At 41.9% G+C, this 22,895-nt stretch overlaps 106 pseudogenes; all 106 read left to right on the top strand.

The window, feature by feature from the left end:
* Nucleotides 1–119, top strand: LOC142730789 (5S ribosomal RNA; annotated as a pseudogene).
* A 67-nt stretch (nucleotides 120–186) lies between these two features.
* LOC142731015 (5S ribosomal RNA) lies at nucleotides 187–305 on the top strand (annotated as a pseudogene).
* Nucleotides 306–372: 67 nt separating this feature from the next.
* On the top strand, nucleotides 373–491 carry LOC142730685 (5S ribosomal RNA; annotated as a pseudogene).
* Nucleotides 492–558: 67 nt separating this feature from the next.
* On the top strand, nucleotides 559–677 carry LOC142730948 (5S ribosomal RNA; annotated as a pseudogene).
* Nucleotides 678–744: 67 nt separating this feature from the next.
* Nucleotides 745–863, top strand: LOC142730952 (5S ribosomal RNA; annotated as a pseudogene).
* Nucleotides 864–1,116: 253 nt separating this feature from the next.
* LOC142730995 (5S ribosomal RNA) lies at nucleotides 1,117–1,235 on the top strand (annotated as a pseudogene).
* Nucleotides 1,236–1,302: 67 nt separating this feature from the next.
* On the top strand, nucleotides 1,303–1,421 carry LOC142730911 (5S ribosomal RNA; annotated as a pseudogene).
* A 67-nt stretch (nucleotides 1,422–1,488) lies between these two features.
* On the top strand, nucleotides 1,489–1,607 carry LOC142730813 (5S ribosomal RNA; annotated as a pseudogene).
* Nucleotides 1,608–1,674: 67 nt separating this feature from the next.
* On the top strand, nucleotides 1,675–1,793 carry LOC142730662 (5S ribosomal RNA; annotated as a pseudogene).
* Nucleotides 1,794–1,860: 67 nt separating this feature from the next.
* Nucleotides 1,861–1,979, top strand: LOC142730926 (5S ribosomal RNA; annotated as a pseudogene).
* Nucleotides 1,980–2,046: 67 nt separating this feature from the next.
* Nucleotides 2,047–2,165, top strand: LOC142730858 (5S ribosomal RNA; annotated as a pseudogene).
* Nucleotides 2,166–2,232: 67 nt separating this feature from the next.
* LOC142730755 (5S ribosomal RNA) lies at nucleotides 2,233–2,351 on the top strand (annotated as a pseudogene).
* Nucleotides 2,352–2,418: 67 nt separating this feature from the next.
* On the top strand, nucleotides 2,419–2,537 carry LOC142730660 (5S ribosomal RNA; annotated as a pseudogene).
* Nucleotides 2,538–2,790: 253 nt separating this feature from the next.
* LOC142730726 (5S ribosomal RNA) lies at nucleotides 2,791–2,909 on the top strand (annotated as a pseudogene).
* Nucleotides 2,910–3,162: 253 nt separating this feature from the next.
* Nucleotides 3,163–3,281, top strand: LOC142730752 (5S ribosomal RNA; annotated as a pseudogene).
* Nucleotides 3,282–3,348: 67 nt separating this feature from the next.
* LOC142730884 (5S ribosomal RNA) lies at nucleotides 3,349–3,467 on the top strand (annotated as a pseudogene).
* A 67-nt stretch (nucleotides 3,468–3,534) lies between these two features.
* On the top strand, nucleotides 3,535–3,653 carry LOC142730659 (5S ribosomal RNA; annotated as a pseudogene).
* A 253-nt stretch (nucleotides 3,654–3,906) lies between these two features.
* On the top strand, nucleotides 3,907–4,025 carry LOC142730725 (5S ribosomal RNA; annotated as a pseudogene).
* A 252-nt stretch (nucleotides 4,026–4,277) lies between these two features.
* LOC142730888 (5S ribosomal RNA) lies at nucleotides 4,278–4,396 on the top strand (annotated as a pseudogene).
* A 67-nt stretch (nucleotides 4,397–4,463) lies between these two features.
* On the top strand, nucleotides 4,464–4,582 carry LOC142730693 (5S ribosomal RNA; annotated as a pseudogene).
* Nucleotides 4,583–4,649: 67 nt separating this feature from the next.
* Nucleotides 4,650–4,768, top strand: LOC142730887 (5S ribosomal RNA; annotated as a pseudogene).
* Nucleotides 4,769–4,835: 67 nt separating this feature from the next.
* Nucleotides 4,836–4,954, top strand: LOC142730957 (5S ribosomal RNA; annotated as a pseudogene).
* Nucleotides 4,955–5,021: 67 nt separating this feature from the next.
* LOC142730951 (5S ribosomal RNA) lies at nucleotides 5,022–5,140 on the top strand (annotated as a pseudogene).
* A 253-nt stretch (nucleotides 5,141–5,393) lies between these two features.
* LOC142730985 (5S ribosomal RNA) lies at nucleotides 5,394–5,512 on the top strand (annotated as a pseudogene).
* A 253-nt stretch (nucleotides 5,513–5,765) lies between these two features.
* LOC142730876 (5S ribosomal RNA) lies at nucleotides 5,766–5,884 on the top strand (annotated as a pseudogene).
* Nucleotides 5,885–5,951: 67 nt separating this feature from the next.
* On the top strand, nucleotides 5,952–6,070 carry LOC142730730 (5S ribosomal RNA; annotated as a pseudogene).
* A 67-nt stretch (nucleotides 6,071–6,137) lies between these two features.
* Nucleotides 6,138–6,256, top strand: LOC142730937 (5S ribosomal RNA; annotated as a pseudogene).
* A 67-nt stretch (nucleotides 6,257–6,323) lies between these two features.
* LOC142730816 (5S ribosomal RNA) lies at nucleotides 6,324–6,442 on the top strand (annotated as a pseudogene).
* A 67-nt stretch (nucleotides 6,443–6,509) lies between these two features.
* On the top strand, nucleotides 6,510–6,628 carry LOC142730840 (5S ribosomal RNA; annotated as a pseudogene).
* Nucleotides 6,629–6,695: 67 nt separating this feature from the next.
* LOC142730834 (5S ribosomal RNA) lies at nucleotides 6,696–6,814 on the top strand (annotated as a pseudogene).
* Nucleotides 6,815–6,881: 67 nt separating this feature from the next.
* LOC142730925 (5S ribosomal RNA) lies at nucleotides 6,882–7,000 on the top strand (annotated as a pseudogene).
* Nucleotides 7,001–7,067: 67 nt separating this feature from the next.
* Nucleotides 7,068–7,186, top strand: LOC142730646 (5S ribosomal RNA; annotated as a pseudogene).
* Nucleotides 7,187–7,253: 67 nt separating this feature from the next.
* LOC142730954 (5S ribosomal RNA) lies at nucleotides 7,254–7,372 on the top strand (annotated as a pseudogene).
* Nucleotides 7,373–7,439: 67 nt separating this feature from the next.
* LOC142730832 (5S ribosomal RNA) lies at nucleotides 7,440–7,558 on the top strand (annotated as a pseudogene).
* Nucleotides 7,559–7,625: 67 nt separating this feature from the next.
* LOC142730711 (5S ribosomal RNA) lies at nucleotides 7,626–7,744 on the top strand (annotated as a pseudogene).
* A 253-nt stretch (nucleotides 7,745–7,997) lies between these two features.
* On the top strand, nucleotides 7,998–8,116 carry LOC142730921 (5S ribosomal RNA; annotated as a pseudogene).
* A 67-nt stretch (nucleotides 8,117–8,183) lies between these two features.
* LOC142730839 (5S ribosomal RNA) lies at nucleotides 8,184–8,302 on the top strand (annotated as a pseudogene).
* A 67-nt stretch (nucleotides 8,303–8,369) lies between these two features.
* On the top strand, nucleotides 8,370–8,488 carry LOC142730753 (5S ribosomal RNA; annotated as a pseudogene).
* A 67-nt stretch (nucleotides 8,489–8,555) lies between these two features.
* LOC142731014 (5S ribosomal RNA) lies at nucleotides 8,556–8,674 on the top strand (annotated as a pseudogene).
* A 67-nt stretch (nucleotides 8,675–8,741) lies between these two features.
* Nucleotides 8,742–8,860, top strand: LOC142730681 (5S ribosomal RNA; annotated as a pseudogene).
* Nucleotides 8,861–8,927: 67 nt separating this feature from the next.
* On the top strand, nucleotides 8,928–9,046 carry LOC142731013 (5S ribosomal RNA; annotated as a pseudogene).
* A 67-nt stretch (nucleotides 9,047–9,113) lies between these two features.
* On the top strand, nucleotides 9,114–9,232 carry LOC142730901 (5S ribosomal RNA; annotated as a pseudogene).
* A 67-nt stretch (nucleotides 9,233–9,299) lies between these two features.
* Nucleotides 9,300–9,418, top strand: LOC142730836 (5S ribosomal RNA; annotated as a pseudogene).
* Nucleotides 9,419–9,485: 67 nt separating this feature from the next.
* LOC142730865 (5S ribosomal RNA) lies at nucleotides 9,486–9,604 on the top strand (annotated as a pseudogene).
* A 67-nt stretch (nucleotides 9,605–9,671) lies between these two features.
* On the top strand, nucleotides 9,672–9,790 carry LOC142730877 (5S ribosomal RNA; annotated as a pseudogene).
* A 67-nt stretch (nucleotides 9,791–9,857) lies between these two features.
* LOC142730658 (5S ribosomal RNA) lies at nucleotides 9,858–9,976 on the top strand (annotated as a pseudogene).
* Nucleotides 9,977–10,043: 67 nt separating this feature from the next.
* Nucleotides 10,044–10,162, top strand: LOC142730775 (5S ribosomal RNA; annotated as a pseudogene).
* A 67-nt stretch (nucleotides 10,163–10,229) lies between these two features.
* On the top strand, nucleotides 10,230–10,348 carry LOC142730680 (5S ribosomal RNA; annotated as a pseudogene).
* A 67-nt stretch (nucleotides 10,349–10,415) lies between these two features.
* Nucleotides 10,416–10,534, top strand: LOC142731012 (5S ribosomal RNA; annotated as a pseudogene).
* A 67-nt stretch (nucleotides 10,535–10,601) lies between these two features.
* Nucleotides 10,602–10,720, top strand: LOC142730900 (5S ribosomal RNA; annotated as a pseudogene).
* A 67-nt stretch (nucleotides 10,721–10,787) lies between these two features.
* Nucleotides 10,788–10,906, top strand: LOC142730835 (5S ribosomal RNA; annotated as a pseudogene).
* Nucleotides 10,907–10,973: 67 nt separating this feature from the next.
* On the top strand, nucleotides 10,974–11,092 carry LOC142730862 (5S ribosomal RNA; annotated as a pseudogene).
* A 67-nt stretch (nucleotides 11,093–11,159) lies between these two features.
* On the top strand, nucleotides 11,160–11,278 carry LOC142730874 (5S ribosomal RNA; annotated as a pseudogene).
* Nucleotides 11,279–11,345: 67 nt separating this feature from the next.
* LOC142730657 (5S ribosomal RNA) lies at nucleotides 11,346–11,464 on the top strand (annotated as a pseudogene).
* Nucleotides 11,465–11,717: 253 nt separating this feature from the next.
* LOC142730656 (5S ribosomal RNA) lies at nucleotides 11,718–11,836 on the top strand (annotated as a pseudogene).
* A 67-nt stretch (nucleotides 11,837–11,903) lies between these two features.
* Nucleotides 11,904–12,022, top strand: LOC142730634 (5S ribosomal RNA; annotated as a pseudogene).
* A 67-nt stretch (nucleotides 12,023–12,089) lies between these two features.
* Nucleotides 12,090–12,208, top strand: LOC142730983 (5S ribosomal RNA; annotated as a pseudogene).
* A 67-nt stretch (nucleotides 12,209–12,275) lies between these two features.
* Nucleotides 12,276–12,394, top strand: LOC142730883 (5S ribosomal RNA; annotated as a pseudogene).
* Nucleotides 12,395–12,461: 67 nt separating this feature from the next.
* Nucleotides 12,462–12,580, top strand: LOC142730871 (5S ribosomal RNA; annotated as a pseudogene).
* Nucleotides 12,581–12,647: 67 nt separating this feature from the next.
* On the top strand, nucleotides 12,648–12,766 carry LOC142730739 (5S ribosomal RNA; annotated as a pseudogene).
* Nucleotides 12,767–12,833: 67 nt separating this feature from the next.
* Nucleotides 12,834–12,952, top strand: LOC142730702 (5S ribosomal RNA; annotated as a pseudogene).
* A 67-nt stretch (nucleotides 12,953–13,019) lies between these two features.
* On the top strand, nucleotides 13,020–13,138 carry LOC142730960 (5S ribosomal RNA; annotated as a pseudogene).
* Nucleotides 13,139–13,205: 67 nt separating this feature from the next.
* Nucleotides 13,206–13,324, top strand: LOC142730918 (5S ribosomal RNA; annotated as a pseudogene).
* Nucleotides 13,325–13,391: 67 nt separating this feature from the next.
* Nucleotides 13,392–13,510, top strand: LOC142730946 (5S ribosomal RNA; annotated as a pseudogene).
* A 67-nt stretch (nucleotides 13,511–13,577) lies between these two features.
* On the top strand, nucleotides 13,578–13,696 carry LOC142730808 (5S ribosomal RNA; annotated as a pseudogene).
* A 67-nt stretch (nucleotides 13,697–13,763) lies between these two features.
* LOC142730924 (5S ribosomal RNA) lies at nucleotides 13,764–13,882 on the top strand (annotated as a pseudogene).
* A 67-nt stretch (nucleotides 13,883–13,949) lies between these two features.
* Nucleotides 13,950–14,068, top strand: LOC142730906 (5S ribosomal RNA; annotated as a pseudogene).
* A 67-nt stretch (nucleotides 14,069–14,135) lies between these two features.
* On the top strand, nucleotides 14,136–14,254 carry LOC142730637 (5S ribosomal RNA; annotated as a pseudogene).
* A 67-nt stretch (nucleotides 14,255–14,321) lies between these two features.
* Nucleotides 14,322–14,440, top strand: LOC142730638 (5S ribosomal RNA; annotated as a pseudogene).
* Nucleotides 14,441–14,507: 67 nt separating this feature from the next.
* LOC142730899 (5S ribosomal RNA) lies at nucleotides 14,508–14,626 on the top strand (annotated as a pseudogene).
* Nucleotides 14,627–14,879: 253 nt separating this feature from the next.
* Nucleotides 14,880–14,998, top strand: LOC142730994 (5S ribosomal RNA; annotated as a pseudogene).
* Nucleotides 14,999–15,065: 67 nt separating this feature from the next.
* Nucleotides 15,066–15,184, top strand: LOC142730910 (5S ribosomal RNA; annotated as a pseudogene).
* Nucleotides 15,185–15,251: 67 nt separating this feature from the next.
* LOC142731011 (5S ribosomal RNA) lies at nucleotides 15,252–15,370 on the top strand (annotated as a pseudogene).
* Nucleotides 15,371–15,437: 67 nt separating this feature from the next.
* On the top strand, nucleotides 15,438–15,556 carry LOC142730812 (5S ribosomal RNA; annotated as a pseudogene).
* A 67-nt stretch (nucleotides 15,557–15,623) lies between these two features.
* On the top strand, nucleotides 15,624–15,742 carry LOC142730800 (5S ribosomal RNA; annotated as a pseudogene).
* Nucleotides 15,743–15,809: 67 nt separating this feature from the next.
* Nucleotides 15,810–15,928, top strand: LOC142730737 (5S ribosomal RNA; annotated as a pseudogene).
* A 253-nt stretch (nucleotides 15,929–16,181) lies between these two features.
* Nucleotides 16,182–16,300, top strand: LOC142731010 (5S ribosomal RNA; annotated as a pseudogene).
* A 67-nt stretch (nucleotides 16,301–16,367) lies between these two features.
* LOC142730824 (5S ribosomal RNA) lies at nucleotides 16,368–16,486 on the top strand (annotated as a pseudogene).
* A 67-nt stretch (nucleotides 16,487–16,553) lies between these two features.
* LOC142730854 (5S ribosomal RNA) lies at nucleotides 16,554–16,672 on the top strand (annotated as a pseudogene).
* A 67-nt stretch (nucleotides 16,673–16,739) lies between these two features.
* On the top strand, nucleotides 16,740–16,858 carry LOC142730935 (5S ribosomal RNA; annotated as a pseudogene).
* A 67-nt stretch (nucleotides 16,859–16,925) lies between these two features.
* Nucleotides 16,926–17,044, top strand: LOC142730881 (5S ribosomal RNA; annotated as a pseudogene).
* A 67-nt stretch (nucleotides 17,045–17,111) lies between these two features.
* On the top strand, nucleotides 17,112–17,230 carry LOC142730708 (5S ribosomal RNA; annotated as a pseudogene).
* Nucleotides 17,231–17,297: 67 nt separating this feature from the next.
* Nucleotides 17,298–17,416, top strand: LOC142730746 (5S ribosomal RNA; annotated as a pseudogene).
* Nucleotides 17,417–17,483: 67 nt separating this feature from the next.
* LOC142730880 (5S ribosomal RNA) lies at nucleotides 17,484–17,602 on the top strand (annotated as a pseudogene).
* A 67-nt stretch (nucleotides 17,603–17,669) lies between these two features.
* Nucleotides 17,670–17,788, top strand: LOC142730655 (5S ribosomal RNA; annotated as a pseudogene).
* Nucleotides 17,789–17,855: 67 nt separating this feature from the next.
* Nucleotides 17,856–17,974, top strand: LOC142730843 (5S ribosomal RNA; annotated as a pseudogene).
* Nucleotides 17,975–18,041: 67 nt separating this feature from the next.
* Nucleotides 18,042–18,160, top strand: LOC142730898 (5S ribosomal RNA; annotated as a pseudogene).
* Nucleotides 18,161–18,227: 67 nt separating this feature from the next.
* Nucleotides 18,228–18,346, top strand: LOC142730805 (5S ribosomal RNA; annotated as a pseudogene).
* Nucleotides 18,347–18,599: 253 nt separating this feature from the next.
* LOC142730828 (5S ribosomal RNA) lies at nucleotides 18,600–18,718 on the top strand (annotated as a pseudogene).
* A 253-nt stretch (nucleotides 18,719–18,971) lies between these two features.
* Nucleotides 18,972–19,090, top strand: LOC142730704 (5S ribosomal RNA; annotated as a pseudogene).
* Nucleotides 19,091–19,160: 70 nt separating this feature from the next.
* On the top strand, nucleotides 19,161–19,279 carry LOC142730801 (5S ribosomal RNA; annotated as a pseudogene).
* A 67-nt stretch (nucleotides 19,280–19,346) lies between these two features.
* Nucleotides 19,347–19,465, top strand: LOC142730894 (5S ribosomal RNA; annotated as a pseudogene).
* Nucleotides 19,466–19,532: 67 nt separating this feature from the next.
* On the top strand, nucleotides 19,533–19,651 carry LOC142730998 (5S ribosomal RNA; annotated as a pseudogene).
* A 67-nt stretch (nucleotides 19,652–19,718) lies between these two features.
* On the top strand, nucleotides 19,719–19,837 carry LOC142730903 (5S ribosomal RNA; annotated as a pseudogene).
* A 67-nt stretch (nucleotides 19,838–19,904) lies between these two features.
* On the top strand, nucleotides 19,905–20,023 carry LOC142730790 (5S ribosomal RNA; annotated as a pseudogene).
* Nucleotides 20,024–20,090: 67 nt separating this feature from the next.
* Nucleotides 20,091–20,209, top strand: LOC142730795 (5S ribosomal RNA; annotated as a pseudogene).
* Nucleotides 20,210–20,276: 67 nt separating this feature from the next.
* On the top strand, nucleotides 20,277–20,395 carry LOC142731002 (5S ribosomal RNA; annotated as a pseudogene).
* Nucleotides 20,396–20,648: 253 nt separating this feature from the next.
* Nucleotides 20,649–20,767, top strand: LOC142730706 (5S ribosomal RNA; annotated as a pseudogene).
* A 67-nt stretch (nucleotides 20,768–20,834) lies between these two features.
* Nucleotides 20,835–20,953, top strand: LOC142730674 (5S ribosomal RNA; annotated as a pseudogene).
* A 253-nt stretch (nucleotides 20,954–21,206) lies between these two features.
* LOC142730778 (5S ribosomal RNA) lies at nucleotides 21,207–21,325 on the top strand (annotated as a pseudogene).
* A 253-nt stretch (nucleotides 21,326–21,578) lies between these two features.
* LOC142730777 (5S ribosomal RNA) lies at nucleotides 21,579–21,697 on the top strand (annotated as a pseudogene).
* Nucleotides 21,698–21,950: 253 nt separating this feature from the next.
* Nucleotides 21,951–22,069, top strand: LOC142730745 (5S ribosomal RNA; annotated as a pseudogene).
* A 67-nt stretch (nucleotides 22,070–22,136) lies between these two features.
* On the top strand, nucleotides 22,137–22,255 carry LOC142730633 (5S ribosomal RNA; annotated as a pseudogene).
* Nucleotides 22,256–22,322: 67 nt separating this feature from the next.
* LOC142730744 (5S ribosomal RNA) lies at nucleotides 22,323–22,441 on the top strand (annotated as a pseudogene).
* A 67-nt stretch (nucleotides 22,442–22,508) lies between these two features.
* Nucleotides 22,509–22,627, top strand: LOC142730847 (5S ribosomal RNA; annotated as a pseudogene).
* Nucleotides 22,628–22,694: 67 nt separating this feature from the next.
* LOC142730641 (5S ribosomal RNA) lies at nucleotides 22,695–22,813 on the top strand (annotated as a pseudogene).
* The last annotated feature ends 82 nt before the right edge of the window (nucleotides 22,814–22,895 follow it).

Raw genomic sequence — 22,895 nt, 5'->3', positions numbered from 1 at the left:
GTCAATGGCCATTCTAAGCTGAATGTGCCTGCTCTCGTCAGATCGCAGAAGTTACACAGCTTAAAGCCTCGCTAGTACCAGTGTGGGAGACTGTCTGGGAATCCGTGGTGCGGTTGACTTTTTAGTATGTCGTTTAGATTTTGTTTCACAATCGATTAAAAAGGACTATGGATTAAAGCATTTAATGTCAATGGCCATTCTAAGCTGAATGTGCCTGCTCTCGTCAGATCGCAGAAGTTACACAGCTTAAGGCCTCGCTAGTACCAGTGTGGGAGACTGTCTGGGAATCCGTGGTGCGGTTGACTTTTTATTATGTCGTTTAGATTTTGTTTCACAATAGATTAAATTGGACTATGGATTAAAGCATTTAACGTCAATGGCCATTCTAAGCTGAATGTGCCTGCTCTCGTCAGAACGCAGAAGTTACACAGCTTAAGGCCTCGCTAGTACCAGTGTGGGAGACTCTCTGGGAATCCGTGGTGCGGTTGACTTTTTATTATGTTGTTTAGATTTTGTTTCACAATCGATTAAAAAGGACTATGGATTAAAGCATTTAATGTCAATGGCCATTCTAAACTGAATGTGCCTGCTCTCGTCAGATCGCAGAAGTTACACAGCTTATGGCCTCGCGAGTACTAGTGTGGGAGACTGTCTGGGAATCCGTGGTGCGGTTGACTTCTTATTATGTTGTTTAGATTTTGTTTCACAATAGATTAAATAGGACTATGGATTAAGGCTTTTAATGTCAATGGCCATTCTAAGCTGAATGTGCCTGTTCTCGTTAGATCGCAGAAGTTACACAGCTTAACGCCTCGCTAGTACCAGTGTGGGAGACTGTCTGGGAATCCGTGGTGCGGTTGACTTTTTATTATGTCGTTTAGATTTTGTTTCGCAATAGATTAAATAGGACTATGGATTAAAGCATTTAACGTCAATGGCCATTCTAAACTGAATGTGCATGCTCTCGTCAGATCGCAGAAGTTACACAGCTTAAGGCCTCGCTAGTACCAGTGTGGGAGTCTGTCTGGGAATCCGTGGTCCGGTTGGCTTTTTATTATGTTGTTTAGATTTTGTTTCACAATAGATTAAATAGGACTATGGATTAAGGCTTTTAATGTCAATGGCCATTCTAAGCTGAATGTGCTTGTTCTCGTTAGATCGCAGAAGTTACACAGCTTAACGCCTCGCTAGTACCAGTGTGGGAGACTGTCTGGGAATCCGTGGTGCGGTTGACTTTTTATTATGTCGTTTAGATTTTGTTTCACAATAGATTAAATAGGACTATGGATTAAGGCTTTTAATGTCAATGGCCATTCTAAGCTGAATGTGCCTGTTCTCGTTAGATCGCAGAAGTTACGCAGCTTAACGCCTCGCTAGTACCAGTGTGGGAGACTGTCTGGGAATCCGTGGTGCGGTTGACTTTTTATTATGTCGTTTAGATTTTGTTTCACAATAGATTAAATAGGACTATGGATTAAAGCATTTAACGTCAATGGCCATTCTAAGCTGAATGTGCCTGCTCTCGTCAGAACGCAGAAGTTACACAGCTTAAGGCCTCGCTGGTACCAGTGTGGGAGACTGTCTGGGAATCCGTGGTGCGGTTGAATTTTTATTATGTCGTTTAGATTTTGTTTCACAATCGATTAAAAAGGACTATGGATTAAAGCATTTAATGTCAATGGCCATTCTAAGCTGAATGTCCCTGCTCTCGTCAGATCGCAGAAGTTACACAGCTTAAGGCCTCGCTAGTACCAGTGTGGGAGACTGTCTGGGAATCCGTGGTGCGGTTGACTTTTTATTATGTCGTTTAGATTTTGTTTCACAATCGATTAAAAAGGACTATAGATTAAAGCATTTAGTGTCAATGGCCATTTTAAGCTGAATGTGCCTGCTCTCGTCAGATCGCAGAAGTTACACAGCTTAAGGCCTCGCTAGTACCAGTGTGGGGGACTGTCTGGGAATCCGTAGTGCGGTTGACTTTTTATTATGTTGTTTAGATTTTATTTCACAATAGATTAAATAGGACTATGGATTAAGGCTTTTAATGTCAATGGCCATTCTAAGCTGAATGTGCCTACTCTCGTCAGATCGCAGAAGTTACACAGCTTAAGGCCTCGCTAGTACCAGTGTGGGAGACTGTCTGGGAATCCGTGGTGCGGTTGGCTTCTTATTATGTCGTTTAGATTTTGTTTCACAATCGATTAAAAAGGACTATGGATTAAAGCATTTAATGTCAATGGCCATTCTAAGCTGAATGTGCCTGCTCTCGTCAGATCGCAGAAGTTACACAGCTTAAGGCCTCGCTAGTACCAGTGTGGGAGACTGTCTGGGAATCCGTGGTGCGGTTGAATTTTTATTATGTCGTTTAGATTTTGTTTCACAATCGATTAAAAAGGACTATGGATTAAAGCATTTAATGTCAATGGCCATTCTAAGCTGAATGTCCCTGCTCTCGTCAGATCGCAGAAGTTACACAGCTTAAGGCCTCGCTAGTACCAGTGTGGGAGACTGTCTGGGAATCCGTGGTGCGGTTGACTTTTTATTATGTCGTTTAGATTTTGTTTCACAATCGATTAAAAAGGACTATGGATTAAAGCATTTAATGTCAATGGCCATTCTAAGCTGAATGTGCCTGCTCTCGTTAAATCGTAGAAGTTACACAGCTTAACGCCTCGCTAGTACTAGTGTGGGAGACTGTCTGGGAATCCGTGGTGCGGTTGACTTTTTATTATGTCGTTTAGATTTTGTTTCACAATAGATTAAATAGGACTATGGATTAAAGCATTTAACGTCAATGGCCATTCTAAGCTGGATGTGCCTGCTCTCGTCAGATCGCAGAAGTTACACAGCTTAAGGCCTCGCTAGTACCAGTGTGGGAGACTGTCTGGGAATCCGTGGTGCGGTTTACTTTTTATTATGTCGTTTAGATTTTGTTTCACAATCGATTAAAAAGGACTATGGATTAAAGCATTTAATGTCAATGGCCATTCTAAGCTGAATGTGCCTGCTCTTGTCAAATCGCAGAAGTTACACAGCTTAAGGCCTCGCTAGTACCAGTGTGGAAGACTGTCTGGGAATCCGTGGTGCAGTTGACTTTTTATTATGTCGTTTAGATTTTATTTCCCAATAGATTAAATAGGACTATGGATTAAGGCTTTTAATGTCAATGGCCATTCTAAGCTGAATGTGCCTGCTCTCGTCAGATCGCAGAAGTTACACAGCTTAAGGCCTCGCTAGTACCAGTGTGGGAGACTGTCTGGGAATCCGTGGTGCGGTTGAATTTTTATTATGTCGTTTAGATTTTGTTTCACAATCGATTAAAAAGGACTATGGATTAAAGCATTTAATGTCAATGGCCATTCTAAACTGAATGTGCCTGCTCTCGTCAGATCGCAGAAGTTACACAGCTTAAGGCCTCGCTAGTACCAGTGTGGGAGACTGTCTGGGAATCCGTGGTGCGGTTGAATTTTTATTATGTCGTTTAGATTTTGTTTCACAATCGATTAAAAAGGACTATGGATTAAAGCATTTAATGTCAATGGCCATTCTAAGCTGAATGTCCCTGCTCTCGTCAGATCGCAGAAGTTACACAGCTTAAGGCCTCGCTAGTACCAGTGTGGGAGACTGTCTGGGAATCCGTGGTGCGGTTGACTTTTTATTATGTCGTTTAGATTTTGTTTCACAATCGATTAAAAAGGACTATGGATTAAAGCATTTAATGTCAATGGCCATTCTAAGCTGAATGTGCCTGCTCTCGTTAAATCGTAGAAGTTACACAGCTTAACGCCTCGCTAGTACTAGTGTGGGAGACTGTCTGGGAATCCGTGGTGCGGTTGACTTTTTATTATGTCGTTTAGATTTTGTTTCACAATAGATTAAATAGGACTATGGATTAAAGCATTTAACGTCAATGGCCATTCTAAGCTGGATGTGCCTGCTCTCGTCAGATCGCAGAAGTTACACAGCTTAAGGCCTCGCTAGTACCAGTGTGGGAGACTGTCTGGGAATCCGTGGTGCGGTTTACTTTTTATTATGTCGTTTAGATTTTGTTTCACAATCGATTAAAAAGGACTATGGATTAAAGCATTTAATGTCAATGGCCATTCTAAGCTGAATGTGCCTGCTCTTGTCAAATCGCAGAAGTTACACAGCTTAAGGCCTCGCTAGTACCAGTGTGGAAGACTGTCTGGGAATACGTGGTGCGTTGACTTTTTATTATGTCGTTTAGATTTTGTTTCACAATAGATTAAATAGGACTATGGATTAAAACATTTAACGTCAATGGCCATTCTAAGCTGAATGTGCCTGCTCTCGTCAGAACGCATAAGTTACACAGCTTAAGGCCTCGCTAGTACCAGTGTGGGAGACTGTCTGGGAATCCGTGGTGCGGTTGAATTTTTATTATGTCGTTTAGATTTTGTTTCACAATCGATTAAAAAGGACTATGGATTAATGCATTTAATGTCAATGGCCATTCTAAGCTGAATGTGCTTGCTCTCGTCAGATCGCAGAAGTTACACAGCTTAAGGCCTCGCTAGTACCAGTGTGGGAGACTGTCTGGGAATCCGTGGTGCGGTTGACTTTTTAGTATGTCGTTTAGATTTTGTTTCACAATCGATTAAATTGGACTATGGATTAAAGCATTTAACGTCAATGGCCATTCTAAGCTGAATGTGCATGCTCTCGTCAGAACGCAGAAGTTACACAGCTTAAGGCCTCGCTAGTACCAGTGTGGGAGACTCTCTGGGAATCCGTGGTGCGGTTGAGTTTTTATTATGTTGTTTAGATTTTGTTTCACAATCGATTAAAAAGGACTATGGATTAAAGCATTTGATGTCAATGGCCATTCTAAACTGAATGTGCCTGCTCTCGTCAGATCGCAGAAGTTACACAGCTTATGGCCTCGCTAGTAGTAGTGTGGGAGACTGTCTGGGAATCCGTGGTGCGGTTGACTTTTTATTATGTTGTTTAGATTTTGTTTCACAATAGATTAAATAGGACTATGGATTAAGGCTTTTAATGTCAATGGCCATTCTAAGCTGAATGTGCCTGTTCTCGTTAGATCGCAGAAGTTACACAGCTTAACGCCTCGCTAGTACCAGTGTGGGAGACTGTCTGGGAATCCGTGGTGCGGTTGACTTTTTATTATGTCGTTTAGATTTTGTTTCGCAATAGATTAAATAGGACTATGGATTAAAGCATTTAATGTCAATGGCCATTCTAAACTGAATGTGCATGCTCTCGTCAGATCGCTGAAGTTACACAGCTTAAGGCCTCGCTAGTACCAGTGTGGGAGACTGTCTGGGAATCCGTGGTCCGGTTGGCTTTTTATTATGTTGTTTAGATTTTGTTTCACAATAGATTAAATAGGACTATGGATTAAGGCTTTTAATGTCAATGGCCATTCTAAGCTGAATGTGCTTGTTCTCGTTAGATCGCAGAAGTTACACAGCTTTACGCCTCGCTAGTACCAGTGTGGGAGACTGTCTGGGAATCCGTGGTGCGGTTGACTTTTTATTATGTCGTTTAGATTTTGTTTCACAATAGATTAAATAGGACTATGGATTAAGGCTTTTAATGTCAATGGCCATTCTAAGCTGAATGTGCCTGTTCTCGTTAGATCGCAGAAGTTACACAGCTTAACGCCTCGCTAGTACCAGTGTGGTAGACTGTCTGGGAATCCGTGGTGCGGTTGACTTTTTATTATGTCGTTTAGATTTTGTTTCACAATCGATTAAATAGGACTATGGATTAAAGCATTTAACGTCAATGGCCATTCTAAGCTGAATGTACCTGCTCTCGTCAGATCGCAGAAGTTATACAGCTTAAGGCCTCGCTAGTACCAGTGTGGGAGACTGTCTGGGAATCCGTGGTGCGGTTGACTTTTTATTATGTCGTTTAGATTTTGTTTCACAATAGATTAAATAGGACTATGGATTAAAGCATTTAACGTCAATGGCCATTCTAAGCTGAATGGTCCTGCTCTCGTCAGATCGCAGAAGTTACACAGCTTAAGGCCTCGCTAGTACCAGTGTGGGAGACTGTCTGGGAATCCGTGGTGCGGTTGACTTTTTATTATGTCGTTTAGATTTTGTTTCACAATCGATTAAATAGGACTATGGATTAATGCATTTAACGTCAATGGCTATTCTAAGCTGAATGTGCCTGCTCTCGTCAGAATGCAGAAGTTACACAGCTTAAGGCCTCGCTAGTACCAGTGTGGGAGACTGTCTGGGAATCCGTGGAGCGGTTGGCTTTTTATTATGTTGTTTAGATTTTGTTTCACAATAGATTAAATAGGACTATGAATTAAGGTTTTTAATGTTAATGGCCATTCTAAGCTGAATGTGCCTGCTCTCGTCAGATTGCAGAAGTTACACAGCTTAAGGCCTCGCTAGTACCAGTGTGGGAGACTGTCTGGGAATCCGTGGTGCGGTTGACTTTTTATTATGTCGTTTAGATTTTGTTTCACAATCGATTAAAAAGGACTATGGATTAAATCATTTAATGTCAATGGCCATTCTAAGCTGAATGTGCCTGCTCTCGTCAGATCGCAGAAGTTACACAGCTTAAGGCCTCTCTAGTACCAGTGTGGGAGACTGTCTGGGAATCCGTGGTGCGGTTGAATTTTTATTATGTCGTTTAGATTTTGTTTCACAATCGATTAAAAAGGACTATGGATTAAAGCATTTAATGTCAATGGCCATTCTAAGCTGAATGTCCCTGCTCTCGTCAGATCGCAGAAGTTACACATCTTAAGGCCTCGCTAGTACCAGTGTGGGAGACTGTTTGGGAATCCGTGGTGCGGTTGACTTTTTATTATGTCTTTTAGATTTTGTTTCACAATCGATTAAAAAGGACTATGGATTAAAGCATTTAATGTCAATGGCCATTCTAAGCTGAATGTCCCTTCTCTCGTCAGATCGCAGAAGTTACACAGCTTAAGGCCTCGCTAGTACCAGTGTGGGAGACTGTCTGGGAATCCGTGGTGCGGTTGACTTTTTATTATGTTGTTTAGATTTTGTTTCACAATAGATTAAATAGGACTATGGATTAAAGCATTTAACGTCAATGGCTATTCTAAGCTGAATGTGCCTGCTCTCGTCAGAACGCAGAAGTTACACAGCTTAAGGCCTCGCTAGTACCAGTGTGGGAGACTGTCTGGGAATACGTGGTGCGGTTGGCTTTTTATTATGTTGTTTAGATTTTGTTTCACAATAGATTAAATGGGACTATGAATTAAGACTTTTAATGTTAATGGCCATTCTAAGCTCAATGTGCCTGCTCTCGTCAGATTGCAGAAGTTACACAGCTTAAGGCCTCGCTAGTACCAGTGTGGGAGACTGTCTGGGAATCCGTGGTGCGGTTGACTTTTTATTATGTCGTTTAGATTTTGTTTCACAATCGATTAAAAAGGACTATGGATTAAATCATTTAATGTCAATGGCCATTCTAAGCTGAATGTGCCTGCTCTCGTCAGATCGCAGAAGTTACACAGCTTAAGGCCTCGCTAGTACCAGTGTGGGAGACTTTCTTGGAATCCGTGGTGCGGTTGAATTTTTATTATGTCGTTTCGATTTTGTTTCACAATCGATTAAAAAGGACTATGGATTAAAGCATTTAATGTCAATGGCCATTCTAAGCTGAATGTGCCTGCTCTCGTCAGATCGCAGAAGTTACACAGCTTAAGGCCTCGCTAGTACCAGTGTGGGAGACTGTCTGGGAATCCGTGGTGCGGTTGCCTTTTTATTATGTCGTTTAGATTTTGTTTCACAATAGATTAAATAGGACTATGGATTAATGCATTTAACGTCAATGGCTATTCTAAGCTGAATGTGCCTGCTCGCGTCGGAACGCAGAAGTTACACAGCTTAAGGCCTCGCTAGTACCAGTGTGGGAGACTGTCTGGGAATCCGTGGAGCGCTTGGCTTTTTATTATGTTGTTTAGATTTTGTTTCACAATAGATTAAATAGGACTATGAATTAAGGCTTTTAATGTTAATGGCCATTCTAAGCTGAATGTGCCTGCTCTCGTCAGATTGCAGAAGTTACACAGCTTAAGGCCTCGCTAGTACCAGTGTGGGAGACTGTCTGGGAATCCGTGGTGCGGTTGCCTTTTTATTATGTCGTTTAGATTTTGTTTCACAATCGATTAAAAAGGACTATGGAATAAATCATTTAATGTCAATGGCCATTCTAAGCTGAATGTGCCTGCTCTCGTCAGATCGCAGAAGTTACACAGCTTAAGGCCTCTCTAGTACCAGTGTGGGAGACTGTCTGGGAATCCGTGGTGCGGTTGAATTTTTATTATGTCGTTTAGATTTTGTTTCACAATCGATTAAAAAGGACTATGGATTAAAGCATTTAATGTCAATGGCCATTCTAAGCTGAATGTCCCTGCTCTCGTCAGATCGCAGAAGTTACGCAGCTTAAGGCCTCGCTAGTACCAGTGTGGGAGACTGTTTGGGAATACGTGGTGCTGTTGACTTTTTATTATGTCGTTTAGATTTTGTTTCACAATCGATTAAAAAGGACTATGGATTAAAGAATTTAATGTCAATGGCCATTCTAAGCTGAATGTGCCTGCTCTCGTCAGATCGCAGAAGTTACACAGCTTAAGGCCTCGCTAGTACCAGTGTGGGAGACTGTCTGGGAATCCGTGGTGCGGTTGACTTTTTATTATGTCGTTTAGATTTTGTTTCACAATAGATTAAATAGGACTATGGATTAAAGCATTTAACGTCAATGGCCATTCTAAGCTGAATGTGCCTGCTCTCGTCAGAACGCAGAAGTTACACTGCTTAAGGCCTCGCTAGTACCAGTGTGGGAGACTGTCTGGGAATCCGTGGTGCGGTTGACTTTTTATTATGTCGTTTAGATTTTGTTTCACAATAGATTAAATAGGACTATGGATTAAGGATTTTAATGTCAATGGCCATTCTAAGCTGAATGTGCCTGCTCTCGTCAGATCGCAGAAGTTACACAGCTTAAGGCCTCGCTAGTACCAGTGTGGGAGACTGTCTGGGAATCCGTGGTGCGGTTGACTTTTTATTATGTCGTTTAGATTTTGTTTCACAATCGATTAAAAAGGACTATGGATTAAAGCATTTAATGTCAATGGCCATTCTAAGCTGAATGTGCCTGCTCTCGTTAGATCGCAGAAGTTACACAGCTTAACGCCTCGCTAGTACCAGTGTGGGAGACTGTCTGGGAATCCGTGGTGCGGTTGACTTTTTATAATGTCGTTTAGATTTTGTTTCACAATAGATTAAATAGGACTATGGATTAAAGCAGTTAACGTCAATGGCCATTCTAAGCTGAATGTCCCTGCTCTCGTCAGATCGCAGAAGTTACACAGCTTAAGGCCTCGCTAGTACCAGTGTGGGAGACTGTCTGGGAATCCGTGGTGCGGTTGGATTTTTATTATGTCGTTTAGATTTTGTTTCACAATCGATTAAAAAGGACTATGGATTAAAGCATTTAATGTCAATGGCCATTCTAAGCTGAATGTGCCTTCTCTCGTCAGATCGCAGAAGTTACACAGCTTAAGGCCTCGCTAGTACCAGTGTGGGAGACTGTCTGGGAATCCGTGGTGCGGTTGACTTTTTATTATGTCGTTTAGATTTTGTTTCACAATAGATTAAATAGGACTATGGATTAAAGCATATAACGTCAATGGCCATTCTAAGCTGAATGTGCCTGCTCTCGTCAGAACGCAGAAGTTACACAGCTTAAGGCCTCGCTAGTGCCAGTGTGGGAGACTGTCTGGGAATCCGTGGTGCGGTTGAATTTTTATTATGTCGTTTAGATTTTGTTTCACAATCGATTTAAAAGGACTATGGATTAAAACATTTAATGTCAATGGCCATTCTAAGCTGAATGTCCCTGCTCTCGTCAGATCGCAGAAGTTACACAGCTTAAGGCCTCGCTAGTACCAGTGTGGGAGACTGTCTGGGAATCCGTGGTGCGGTTGACTTTTTATTATGTTGTTTAGATTTTGTTTCACAATAGATTAAATAGGACTATGGATTAAGGCTTTTAATGTCAATGGGCATTCTAAGCTGAATGTGCCTGCTCTCGTCAGATCGCAGAAGTTACACAGCTTAAGGCCTCGCTAGTACCAGTGTGGGAGACTGTCTGGGAATCCGTGGTGCGGTTGACTTTTTATTATGTCGTTTAGATTTTGTTTCACAATAGATTAAATAGGACTATGGATTAAAGCATTTAACGTCAATGGCCATTCTAAGCTGAATGTGCCTGCTCTCGTCAGAACGCAGAAGTTACACTGCTTAAGGCCTCGCTAGTACCAGTGTGGGAGACTGTCTGGGAATCCGTGGTGCGGTTGACTTTTTATTATGTCGTTTAGATTTTGTTTCACAATAGATTAAATAGGACTATGGATTAAGGATTTTAATGTCAATGGCCATTCTAAGCTGAATGTGCCTGCTCTCGTCAGATCGCAGAAGTTACACAGCTTAAGGCCTCGCTAGTACCAGTGTGGGAGACTGTCTGGGAATCCGTGGTGCGGTTGACTTTTTATTATGTCGTTTAGATTTTGTTTCACAATCGATTAAAAAGGACTATGGATTAAAGCATTTAATGTCAATGGCCATTCTAAGCTGAATGTGCCTGCTCTCGTTAGATCGCAGAAGTTACACAGCTTAACGCCTCGCTAGTACCAGTGTGGGAGACTGTCTGGGAATCCGTGGTGCGGTTGACTTTTTATAATGTCGTTTAGATTTTGTTTCACAATAGATTAAATAGGACTATGGATTAAAGCAGTTAACGTCAATGGCCATTCTAAGCTGAATGTCCCTGCTCTCGTCAGATCGCAGAAGTTACACAGCTTAAGGCCTCGCTAGTACCAGTGTGGGAGACTGTCTGGGAATCCGTGGTGCGGTTGGATTTTTATTATGTCGTTTAGATTTTGTTTCACAATCGATTAAAAAGGACTATGGATTAAAGCATTTAATGTCAATGGCCATTCTAAGCTGAATGTGCCTTCTCTCGTCAGATCGCAGAAGTTACACAGCTTAAGGCCTCGCTAGTACCAGTGTGGGAGACTGTCTGGGAATCCGTGGTGCGGTTGACTTTTTATTATGTCGTTTAGATTTTGTTTCACAATAGATTAAATAGGACTATGGATTAAAGCATATAACGTCAATGGCCATTCTAAGCTGAATGTGCCTGCTCTCGTCAGAACGCAGAAGTTACACAGCTTAAGGCCTCGCTAGTGCCAGTGTGGGAGACTGTCTGGGAATCCGTGGTGCGGTTGAATTTTTATTATGTCGTTTAGATTTTGTTTCACAATCGATTTAAAAGGACTATGGATTAAAGCATTTAATGTCAATGGCCATTCTAAGCTGAATGTCCCTGCTCTCGTCAGATCGCAGAAGTTACACAGCTTAAGGCCTCGCTAGTACCAGTGTGGGAGACTGTCTGGGAATCCGTGGTGCGGTTGACTTTTTATTATGTCGTTTAGATTTTGTTTCACAATAGATTAAATAGGACTATGGATTAAGGCATTTAACGTCAATGGCCATTCTAAGCTGAATGTGCCTGCTCTCGTCAGATCGCAGAAGTTACACAGCTTAAGGCCTCGCTAGTACCAGTGTGCGAGACTGTCTGGGAATCAGTGGTGCGGTTGAATTTTTATTATGTCGTTTAGATTTTGTTTCACAATCGATTAAAAAGGACTATGGATTAAAGCATTTAACGTCAATGGCCATTCTAAGCTGAATGTCCCTGCTCTCGTCAGATCGCAGAAGTTACACAGCTTAAGGCCTCGCTAGTACCAGTGTGGGAGACTGTCTGGGAATCCGTGGTGCGGTTGACTTTTTATTATGTTGTTTAGATTTTGTTTCACAATCGATTAAATAGGACTATGGATTAAGGCTTTTAATGTCAATGGCCATTCTAAGCTGAATGTGCCTGCTCTCGTCAGATCGCAGAAGTTACACAGCTTAAGGCCTCGCTAGTACCAGTGTGGGAGACTGTCTGGGAATCCGTGGTGCAGTTGACTTTTTATTATGTCGTTTAGATTTTGTTTCACAATCGATTAAATAGGACTATGGATTAAAGCATTTAATGTCAATGGCCATTCTAAGCTGAATGTCCCTGCTCTCGTCAGATCCCAGAAGTTTCACAGCTTAAGGCCTCGCTAGTACCAGTGTGGGAGACTGTCTGGGAATCCGTGGTGCGGTTGACTTTTTATTATGTCGTTTAGATTTTGTTTCACAATAGATTAAATAGGACTATGGATTAAGGCTTTTAATGTCAATGGCCATTCTAAACTGAATGTGCCTGCTCTCGTCAGATCGCAGAAGTTACACAGCTTAAGGCCTCGCTAGTACCAGTGTGGGAGACTGTCTGGGAATCCGTGGTGCGGTTGAATTTTTATTATGTCGTTTAGATTTTGTTTCACAATCGATTAAAAAGGACTATGGATTAAAGCATTTAATGTCGATGGCATTTCTAAGCTGAATGTGCCTGCTCTCGTCAGATCGCAGAAGTTACACAGCTTAAGGCCTCGCTAGTACCAGTGTGGGAGACTGTCTGGGAATCCGTGGTGCGGTTGACTTTTTATTATGTCGTTTAGATTTTGTTTCACAATCGATTAAAAAGGACTATGGATTAAAGCATTTAATGTCAATGACCATTCTAAGCTGAATGTGCCTGCTCTCGTCAGATCGCAGAAGTTACACAGCTTAAGGCCTCGCTAGTACCAGTGTGGGAGACTGTCTGGGAATCCGTGGTGCGGTTGACTTTTTATTATGTCGTTTAGATTTTGTTTCACAATAGATTAAATAGGACTATGGATTAAAGCATTTAACGTCAATGGCCATTCTAAGCTGAATGTGCCTGCTCTCGTCAGAACGCAGAAGTTACACAGCTTAAGGCCTCGCTAGTACCAGTGTGGGAGACTGTCTGGGAATCCGTGGTGCGGTTGAATTTTTATTATGTCGTTTAGATTTTGTTTCACAATCGATTAAAAAGGACTATGGATTAAAGCATTTACTGTCAATGGCCATTCTAAGCTGAATGTCCCTGCTCTCGTCAGATCGCAGAAGTTACACAGCTTAAGGCCTCGCTAGTACCAGTGTGGGAGACTGTCTGGGAATCCGTGGAGCGCTTGGCTTTTTATTATGTTGTTTAGATTTTGTTTCACAATAGATTAAATAGGACTATGAATTAAGGCTTTTAATGTTAATGGCCATTCTAAGCTGAATGTGCCTGCTCTCGTCAGATTGCAGAAGTTACACAGCTTAAGGCCTCGCTAGTACCAGTGTGGGAGACTGTCTGGGAATCCGTGGTGCGGTTGCCTTTTTATTATGTCGTTTAGATTTTGTTTCACAATCGATTAAAAAGGACTATGGAATAAATCATTTAATGTCAATGGCCATTCTAAGCTGAATGTGCCTGCTCTCGTCAGATCGCAGAAGTTACACAGCTTAAGGCCTCTCTAGTACCAGTGTGGGAGTCTGTCTGGGAATCCGTGGTGCGGTTGAATTTTTATTATGTCGTTTAGATTTTGTTTCACAATCGATTAAAAAGGACTATGGATTAAAGCATTTAATGTCAATGGCCATTCTAAGCTGGATGTCCCTGCTCTCGTCAGATCGCAGAAGTTACGCAGCTTAAGGCCTCGCTAGTACCAGTGTGGGAGACTGTTTGGGAATACGTGGTGCGGTTGACTTTTTATTATGTCTTTTAGATTTTGTTTCACAATCAATTAAAAAGGACTATGGATTAAAGCATTTAATGTCAATGGCCATTCTAAGCTGAATGTCCCTTCTCTCGTCAGATCGCAGAAGTTACACAGCTTAAGGCCTCGCTAGTACCAGTGTGGGAGACTGTCTGGGAATCCGTGGTGCGGTTGACTTTTTATTATGTCGTTTAGATTTTGTTTCACAATCGATTAAAAAGGACTATGGATTAAAGAATTTAATGTCAATGGCCATTCTAAGCTGAATGTGCCTGCTCTCGTCAGATCGCAGAAGTTACACAGCTTAAGGCCTCGCTAGTACCAGTGTGGGAGACTGTCTGGGAATCCGTGGTGCGGTTGACTTTTTATTATGTCGTTTAGATTTTGTTTCACAATAGATTAAATAGGACTATGGATTAAAGCATTTAACGTCAATGGCCATTCTAAGCTGAATGTGCCTGCTCTCGTCAGAACGCAGAAGTTACACAGCTTAAGGCCTCGCTAGTACCAGTGTGGGAGACTGTCTGGGAATCCGTGGTGCGGTTGACTTTTTATTATGTCGTTTAGATTTTGTTTCACAATAGATTAAATAGGACTATGGATTAAGGATTTTAATGTCAATGGCCATTCTAAGCTGAATGTGCCTGCTCTCGTCAGATCGCAGAAGTTACACAGCTTAAGGCCTCGCTAGTACCAGTGTGGGAGACTGTATGGGAATCCGTGGTGCGGTTGACTTTTTATTATGTCGTTTAGATTTTGTTTCACAATCGATTAAAAAGGACTATGGATTAAAGCATTTAATGTCAATGGCCATTCTAAGCTGAATGTGCCTGCTCTCGTTAGATCGCAGAAGTTACACAGCTTAACGCCTCGCTAGTACCAGTGTGGGAGACTGTCTGGGAATCCGTGGTGCGGTTGACTTTTTATTATGTCGTTTAGATTTTGTTTCACAATAGATTAAATAGGACTATGGATTAAAGCATCTAATGTCAATGGCCATTCTAAGCTGAATGTGCATGCTCTCGTCAGATCGCAGAAGTTACACAGCTTAAGGCCTCGCTAGTACCAGTGTGGGAGTCTGTCTGGGAATCCGTGGTCCGGTTGGCTTTTTATTATGTTGTTTAGATTTTGTTTCACAATAGATTAAATAGGACTATGGATTAAGGCTTTTAATGTCAATGGCCATTCTAAGCTGAATGTGCTTGTTCTCGTTAGATCGCAGAAGTTACACAGCTTAACGCCTCGCTAGTACCAGTGTGGGAGACTGTCTGGGAATCCGTGGTGCGGTTGACTTTTTATTATGTCGTTTAGATTTTGTTTCACAATAGATTAAATAGGACTATGGATTAAGGCTTTTAATGTCAATGGCCATTCTAAGCTGAATGTGCCTGTTCTCGTTAGATCGCAGAAGTTACGCAGCTTAACGCCTCGCTAGTACCAGTGTGGGAGACTGTCTGGGAATCCGTGGTGCGGTTGACTTTTTATTATGTCGTTTAGATTTTGTTTCACAATAGATTAAATAGGACTATGGATTAAAGCATTTAACGTCAATGGCCATTCTAAGCTGAATGTGCCTGCTCTCGTCAGATCGCAGAAGTTACACAGCTTAAGGCCTCGCTAGTACCAGTGTGGGAGACTGTCTGGGAATCCGTGGTGCGGTTGACTTTTTATTATGTCGTTTAGATTTTGTTTCACAATAGATTAAATAGGACTATGGATTAAAGCATTTAACGTCAATGGCCATTCTAAGCTGAATGTGCCTGCTCTCGTCAGAACGCAGAAGTTACACAGCTTAAGGCCTCGCTGGTACCAGTGTGGGAGACTGTCTGGGAATCCGTGGTGCGGTTGAATTTTTATTATGTCGTTTAGATTTTGTTTCACAATCGATTAAAAAGGACTATGGATTAAAGCATTTAATGTCAATGGCCATTCTAAGCTGAATGTCCCTGCTCTCGTCAGCTCGCAGAAGTTACACAGCTTAAGGCCTCGCTAGTACCAGTGTGGGAGACTGTCTGGGAATCCGTGGTGCGGTTGACTTTTTATTATGTCGTTTAGATTTTGTTTCACAATCGATTAAAAAGGACTATGGATTAAAGCATTTAGTGTCAATGGCCATTTTAAGCTGAATGTGCCTGCTCTCGTCAGATCGCAGAAGTTACACAGCTTAAGGCCTCGCTAGTACCAGTGTGGGGGACTGTCTGGGAATCCGTGGTGCGGTTGACTTTTTATTATGTTGTTTAGATTTTATTTCACAATAGATTAAATAGGACTATGGATTAAGGCTTTTAATGTCAATGGCCATTCTAAGCTGAATGTGCCTACTCTCGTCAGATCGCAGAAGTTACACAGCTTAATGCCTCGCTAGTACCAGTGTGGGAGACTGTCTGGGAATCCGTGGTGCGGTTGGCTTCTTATTATGTCGTTTAGATTTTGTTTCACAATCGATTAAAAAGGACTATGGATTAAAGCATTTAATGTCAATGGCCATTCTAAGCTGAATGTGCCTGCTCTCGTCAGATCGCAGAAGTTACACAGCTTAAGGCCTCGCTAGTACCAGTGTGGGAGACTGTCTGGGAATCCGTGGTGCGGTTGACTTTTTATTATGTCGTTTAGATTTTGTTTCACAATCGATTAAAAAGGACTATGGATTAAAGCATTTAATGTCAATGGCCATTATAAGCTGAATGTGCCTGCTCTCGTCAGATCGCAGAAGTTACACAGCTTAAGGCCTCGCTAGTACCAGTGTGGGAGACTGTCTGGGAATCCGTGGTGCGGTTGACTTTTTATTATGTCGTTTAGATTTTGTTTCACAATAGATTAAATTGGACTATGGATTAAAGCATTTAACGTCAATGGCCATTCTAAGCTGAATGTGCCTGCTCTTGTCAGAACGCAGAAGTTACACAGCTTAAGGCCTCGCTAGTACCAGTGTGGGAGACTGTCTGGGAATCCGTGGTGCGGTTGAATTTTTATTATGTCGTTTAGATTTTGTTTCACAATCGATTAAAAAGGACTATGGATTAAAGCATGTAATGTCAATGGCCATTCTAATCTGAATGTCCCTGCTCTCGTCAGATCGCAGAAGTTACACAGCTTAAGGCCTCGCTAGTACCAGTGTGGGAGACTCTCTGGGAATCCGTGGTGCGGTTGAATTTTTATTATGTTGTTTAGATTTTGTTTCACAATCGATTAAAAAGGACTATGGATTAAAGCATTTAATGTCAATGGCCATTCTAAACTGAATGTGCCTGCTCTCGTCAGATCGCAGAAGTTACACAGCTTAAGGCCTCGCTAGTACCAGTGTGGGAGACTGTCTGGGAATCCGTGGTGCGGTTGAATTTTTATTATGTCGTTTAGATTTTGTTTCACAATCGATTAAAAAGGACTATGGATTAAAGCATTTAATGTCAATGGCCATTCTAAGCTGAATGTGCCTGCTCTCGTCAGATCGCAGAAGTTACACAGCTTAAGGCCTCGCTAGTACCAGTGTGGGAGACTGTCTGGGAATCCGTGGTGCGGTTGCCTTTTTATTATGTCGTTTAGATTTTATTTCCCAATAGATTAAATAGGACTATGGATTAAGGCTTTTAATGTCAATGGCCATTCTAAGCTGAATGTGCCTGCTCTCGTCAGATCGCAGAAGTTACACAGCTTAAGGCCTCGCTAGTACCAGTGTGGGAGACTGTCTGGGAATCCGTGGTGCGGTTGAATTTTTATTATGTCGTTTAGATTTTGTTTCACAATCGATTAAAAAGGACTATGGATTAAAGCATTTAATGTCAATGGCCATTCTAAACTGAATGTGCCTGCTCTCGTCAGATCGCAGAAGTTACACAGCTTAAGGCCTCGCTAGTACCAGTGTGGGAGACTGTCTGGGAATCCGTGGTGCGGTTGAATTTTTATTATGTCGTTTAGATTTTGTTTCACAATCGATTAAAAAGGACTATGGATTAAAGCATTTAATGTCAATGGCCATTCTAAGCTGAATGTCCCTGCTCTCGTCAGATCGCAGAAGTTACACAGCTTAAGGCCTCGCTAGTACCAGTGTGGGAGACTGTCTGGGAATCCGTGGTGCGGTTGACTTTTTATTATGTCGTTTAGATTTTGTTTCACAATCGATTAAAAAGGACTATGGATTAAGGCTTTTAATGTCAATGGCCTTTCTAAGCTGAATGTGCCTGCTCTCGTCAGATCGCAGAAGTTACACAGCTTAAGGCCTCGCTAGTACCAGTGTGGGAGACTGTCTGGGAATCCGTGGTGCGGTTTACTTTTTATTATGTCGTTTAGATTTTGTTTCACAATCGATTAAAAAGGACTATGGATTAAAGCATTAAACGTCAATGGCCATTCTAAGCTGAATGTGCCTGCTCTCGTTAGATCGCAGAAGTTACACAGCTTAACGCCTCGCTAGTACCAGTGTGGGAGACTGTCTGGGAATCCGTGGTGCGGTTGACTTTTTATTATGTCGTTTAGATTTTGTTTCACAATCGATTAAAAAGGACTATGGATTAAAGCATTTAATGTCAATGGCCATTCTAAGCTGAATGTCCCTGCTCTCGTCAGATCGCAGAAGTTACACAGCTTAAGGCCTCGCTCGTACCTGTGTGGGAGACTGTCTGGGAATCCGTGGTGCGGTTGACTTTTTATTATGTCGTTTAGATTTTGTTTCACAATCGATTAAAAAGGACTATGGATTAAAGCATTTAATGTAAATGGCCATTCTAAGCTGAATGTGCCTGCTCTCGTCGGATCGCTGAAGTTACACAGCTTAAGGCCTCGCTCGTACCAGTGTGGGAGACTGTCTGGGAATCCGTGGTGCGGTTGACTATTTATTATGTCGTTTAGATTTTGTTTCACAATAGATTAAATAGGACTATGGATTAAGGTTTTTAATGTCAATGGCCATTCTAAGCTGAGTGTGCCTGCTCTCGTCAGATCGCAGAAGTTACACAGCTTAAGGCCTCGCTAGTACCAGTGTGGGAGACTGTCTGTGAATCCGTGGTGCGGTTGACTTCTTATTATGTCGTTTATATTTTGTTTCACAATCGATTAAAAAGGACTATGGATTAAAGCATTTAATGTCAATGGCCATTCTAAGCTGAATGTGCCTGCTCTCGTCAGATCGCAGAAGTTGCACAGCTTAAGGCCTTGCTAGTATCAGTGTGGGAGACTGTCTGGGAATCCGTGGTGCGGTTGCCTTTTTATTATGTCGTTTAGATTTTGTTTCACAATCGATTAAAAAGGACTATGGATTAAAGCATTTAATGTCAATGGCCATTCTAAGCTGAATGTGCCTGCTCTCGTCAGATCGCAGAAGTCACACAGCTTAAGGCCTCGCTAGTACCAGTGTGGGAGACTGTCTGGGAATCCGTGGTGCGGTTGACTTTTTATTATGTCGTTTAGATTTTGTTTCACAATCGATTAAAAAGGACTATGGATTAAAGCATTTTTTGATGTCAATGGCCATTCTAAGCTGAATGTGCCTGCTCTCGTCAGATCGCAGAAGTTACACAGCTTAAAGCCTCGCTAGTACCAGTGTGGGAGACTGTCTGGGAATCCGTGGTGCAGTTGACTTTTTGTTATGTCGTTTAGATTTTGTTTCACAATCGATTAAAAAGTACTATGGATTAAAGCATTTAATGTCAATGGCCATTCTAAGCTGAATGTGCCTGCTCTCGTCAGATCGCAGAAGTTACACAGCTTAAGGCCTCGCTAGTACCAGTGTGGGAGACTGTCTGGGAATCCGTGGTGCGGTTGACTTTTTATTATGTCGTTTAGATTTTGTTTCACAATAGATTAAATAGGACTATGGATTAAAGTATTTAACGTCAATGGCCATTCTGAGCTGAATGTGCCTGCTCTGGTCAGAACGCAGAAGTTACACAGCTTAAGTCCTCGCTAGTACCAGTGTGGGAGACTGTCTGGGAATCCGTGGTGCGGTTGAATTTTTATTATGTCGTTTAGATTTTGTTTCACAATCGATTAAAAAGGACTATGGATTAAAGCCTTTAATGTCAATGGCCATTCTAAGCTGAGTGTCCCTGCTCTCGTCAGATCGCAGAAGTTACACAGCTTAAGGCCTCCCTAGTACCAGTGTGGGAGACTGTCTGGGAATCCGTGGTGCGGTTGACTTTTTATTATGTTGTTTAGATTTTGTTTCACAATAGATTAAATAGGACTATGGATTAATGCTTTTAATGTCAATGGCCATTCTAAGCTGAATGTGCCTGCTCTAGTCAGATCGCAGAAGTTACACAGCTTAAGGCCTCGCTAGTACCAGTGTGGGAGACTGTCTGGGAATCCGTGGTGCGGTTGACTTTTTATTATGTCGTTTAGATTTTGTTTCACAATCGATTAAAAAGGACTATGGATTAAAGAATTTAATGTTAATGGCCATTCTAAGCTGAATGTGCCTGCTCTCGTTAGATCGCAGAAGTTAAACAGTTTAACGCCTCGCTAGTACCAGTGTGGGAGACTGTCTGGGAATACGTGGTGCGGTTGACTTTTTATTATGTCGTTTAGATTTTGTTTCACAATAGATTAAATAGGACTATGGATTAAAGCATTTAATGTGAATGGCCATTCTAAGCTGAATGTGCCTGCACTCGTCAGATCGCAGAAGTTACACAGCTTAAGGCCTCGCTAGTACCAGTGTGGGAGACTGTCTGGGAACCCGTGGTGCGGTTGAATTTTTATTATGTCGTTTAGATTTTGTTTCACAATCGATTAAAAAGGACTATGGATTAAAGCATTTAATGTCAATGTCCTTTCTAAGCTGAATGTCCCTGCTCTCGTCAGATTGCAGAAGTTACACAGCTTAAGGCCTCGCTAGTACCAGTGTGGGAGACTGTCTGGGAATCCGTGGTGCGGTTGACTTTTTATTATGTCGTTTAGATTTTGTTTCACAATCGATTAAAAAGGACTATGGATTAAAGCATTTAATGTCAATGGCCATTCTAAGCTGAATGTGCCTGCTCTCGTCAGATCGCAGAAGTTACACAGCTTAAGGCCTCGCTAGTACCAGTGTGGGAGACTGTCTGGGAATCCGTGGTGCGGTTGCCTTTTTATTATGTAGTTTAGATTTTGTTTCACAATCGATTAAAAAGTACTATGGATTAAAGCATTTAATGTCAATGGCCATTCTAAGCTGAATGTACCTGCTCTCGTCAGATCGCAGAAGTTACACAGCTTAAGGCCTCGCTAGTACCAGTGAGGGAGACTGTCTGGGAATCCGTGGTGCGGTTGACTTTTTATTATGTCGTTTAGATTTTGTTTCACAATAGATTAAATAGGACTATGGATTAAAGCATTTAACGTCAATGGCCATTCTAAGCTGAATGTGCCTTCTCTGGTCAGAACGCAGAAGTTACACAGCTTAAGGCCTCGCTAGTACCAGTGTGGGAGACTGTCTGGGAATCCGTGGTGCGGTTGAATTTTTATTATGTCGTTTAGATTTTGTTTCACAATCGATTAAAAAGGACTATGGATTAAAGCCTTTAATGTCAATGGCCATTCTAAGCTGAATGTCCCTGCTCTCGTCAGATCGCAGAAGTTACACAGCTTAAGGCCTCGCTAGTACCAGTGAGGGAGACTGTCTGGGAATCCGTGGTGCGATTGACTTTTTATTATGTCGTTTAGATTTTGTTTCACAATAGATTAAATAGGACTATGGATTAAAGCATTTAACGTCAATGGCCATTCTAAGCTGAATGTGCCTTCTCTGGTCAGAACGCAGAAGTTACACAGCTTAAGGCCTCGCTAGTACCAGTGTGGGAGACTGTCTGGGAATCCGTGGTGCGGTTGAATTTTTATTATGTCGTTTAGATTTTGTTTCACAATCGATTAAAAAGGACTATGGATTAAAGCCTTTAATGTCAATGGCCATTCTAAGCTGAATGTCCCTGCTCTCGTCAGATCGCAGAAGTTACACAGCTTAAGGCCTCGCTAGTACCAGTGAGGGAGACTGTCTGGGAATCCGTGGTGCGATTGACTTTTTATTATGTCGTTTAGATTTTGTTTCACAATAGATTAAATAGGACTATGGATTAAAGCATTTAACGTCAATGGCCATTCTAAGCTGAATGTGCCTTCTCTGTTCAGAACGCAGAAGTTACACAGCTTAAGGCCTCGCTAGTACCGGTGTGGGAGACTGTCTGGGAATCCGTGGTGCGGTTGAATTTTTATTATGTCGTTTAGATTTTGTTTCACAATCGATTAAAAAGGACTATGGATTTAAGCCTTTAATGTCAATGGCCATTCTAAGCTGAATGTGCCTGCTCTCGTCAGATCGCAGAAGTTACACAGCTTAAGGCCTCGCTAGTACCAGTGTGGGAGACTGTCTGGGAATCCGTGGTGCGGTTGAATTTTTATTATGTCGTTTAGATTTTGTTTCACAATCGATTAAAAAGGACTATGGATTAAAGCATTTAATGTCAATGGCCATTCTAAGCTGAATGTGCCTGCTCTCGTCAGATCGCAGAAGTTACACAGCTTAAGGCCTCGCTAGTACCAGTGTGGGAGACTGTCTGGGAATCCGTGGTGCAGTTGACTTTTTATTATGTCGTTTAGATTTTATTTCCCAATAGATTAAATAGGACTATGGATTAAGGCTTTTAATGTCAATGGCCATTCTAAGCTGAATGTGCCTGCTCTCGTCAGATCGCAGAAGTTACACAGCTTAAGGCCTCGCTAGTACCAGTGTGGGAGACTGTCTGGGAATCCGTGGTGCGGTTGAATTTTTATTATGTCGTTTAGATTTTGTTTCACAATCGATTAAAAAGGACTATGGATTTAAGCATTTAATGTCAATGGCCATTCTAAGCTGAATGTCCCTGCTCTCGTCAGATCGCAGAAGTTGCACAGCTTAAGGCCTCGCTAGTACCAGTGTGGGAGACTGTCTGGGAATCCGTGGTGCGGTTGACTTTTTATTATGTCGTTTAGATTTTGTTTCACAATCGATTAAAAAGGACTATGGATTAAAGCATTTAATGTCAATGGCCATTCTAAGCTGAATGTGCCTGCTCTCGTCAGATCGCAGAAGTTACACAGCTTAAGGCCTCGCTAGTACCAGTGTGGGAGACTGTCTGGGAATCCGTGGTGCGGTTGACATTTTATTATGTCGTTTAGATTTTGTTTCACAATCGATTAAAAAGGACTATGGATTAAAGCATTTAATGCTAATGGCTATTCT

This window comes from Rhinoderma darwinii, unplaced genomic scaffold (assembly GCF_050947455.1).
Source record: "Rhinoderma darwinii isolate aRhiDar2 unplaced genomic scaffold, aRhiDar2.hap1 Scaffold_787, whole genome shotgun sequence".
Taxonomy (NCBI): Eukaryota; Metazoa; Chordata; class Amphibia; order Anura; family Rhinodermatidae; genus Rhinoderma; species Rhinoderma darwinii.
Note: the sequence above shows the minus strand (reverse complement) of the source record. Positions and strands in the feature narration are given on the sequence as shown.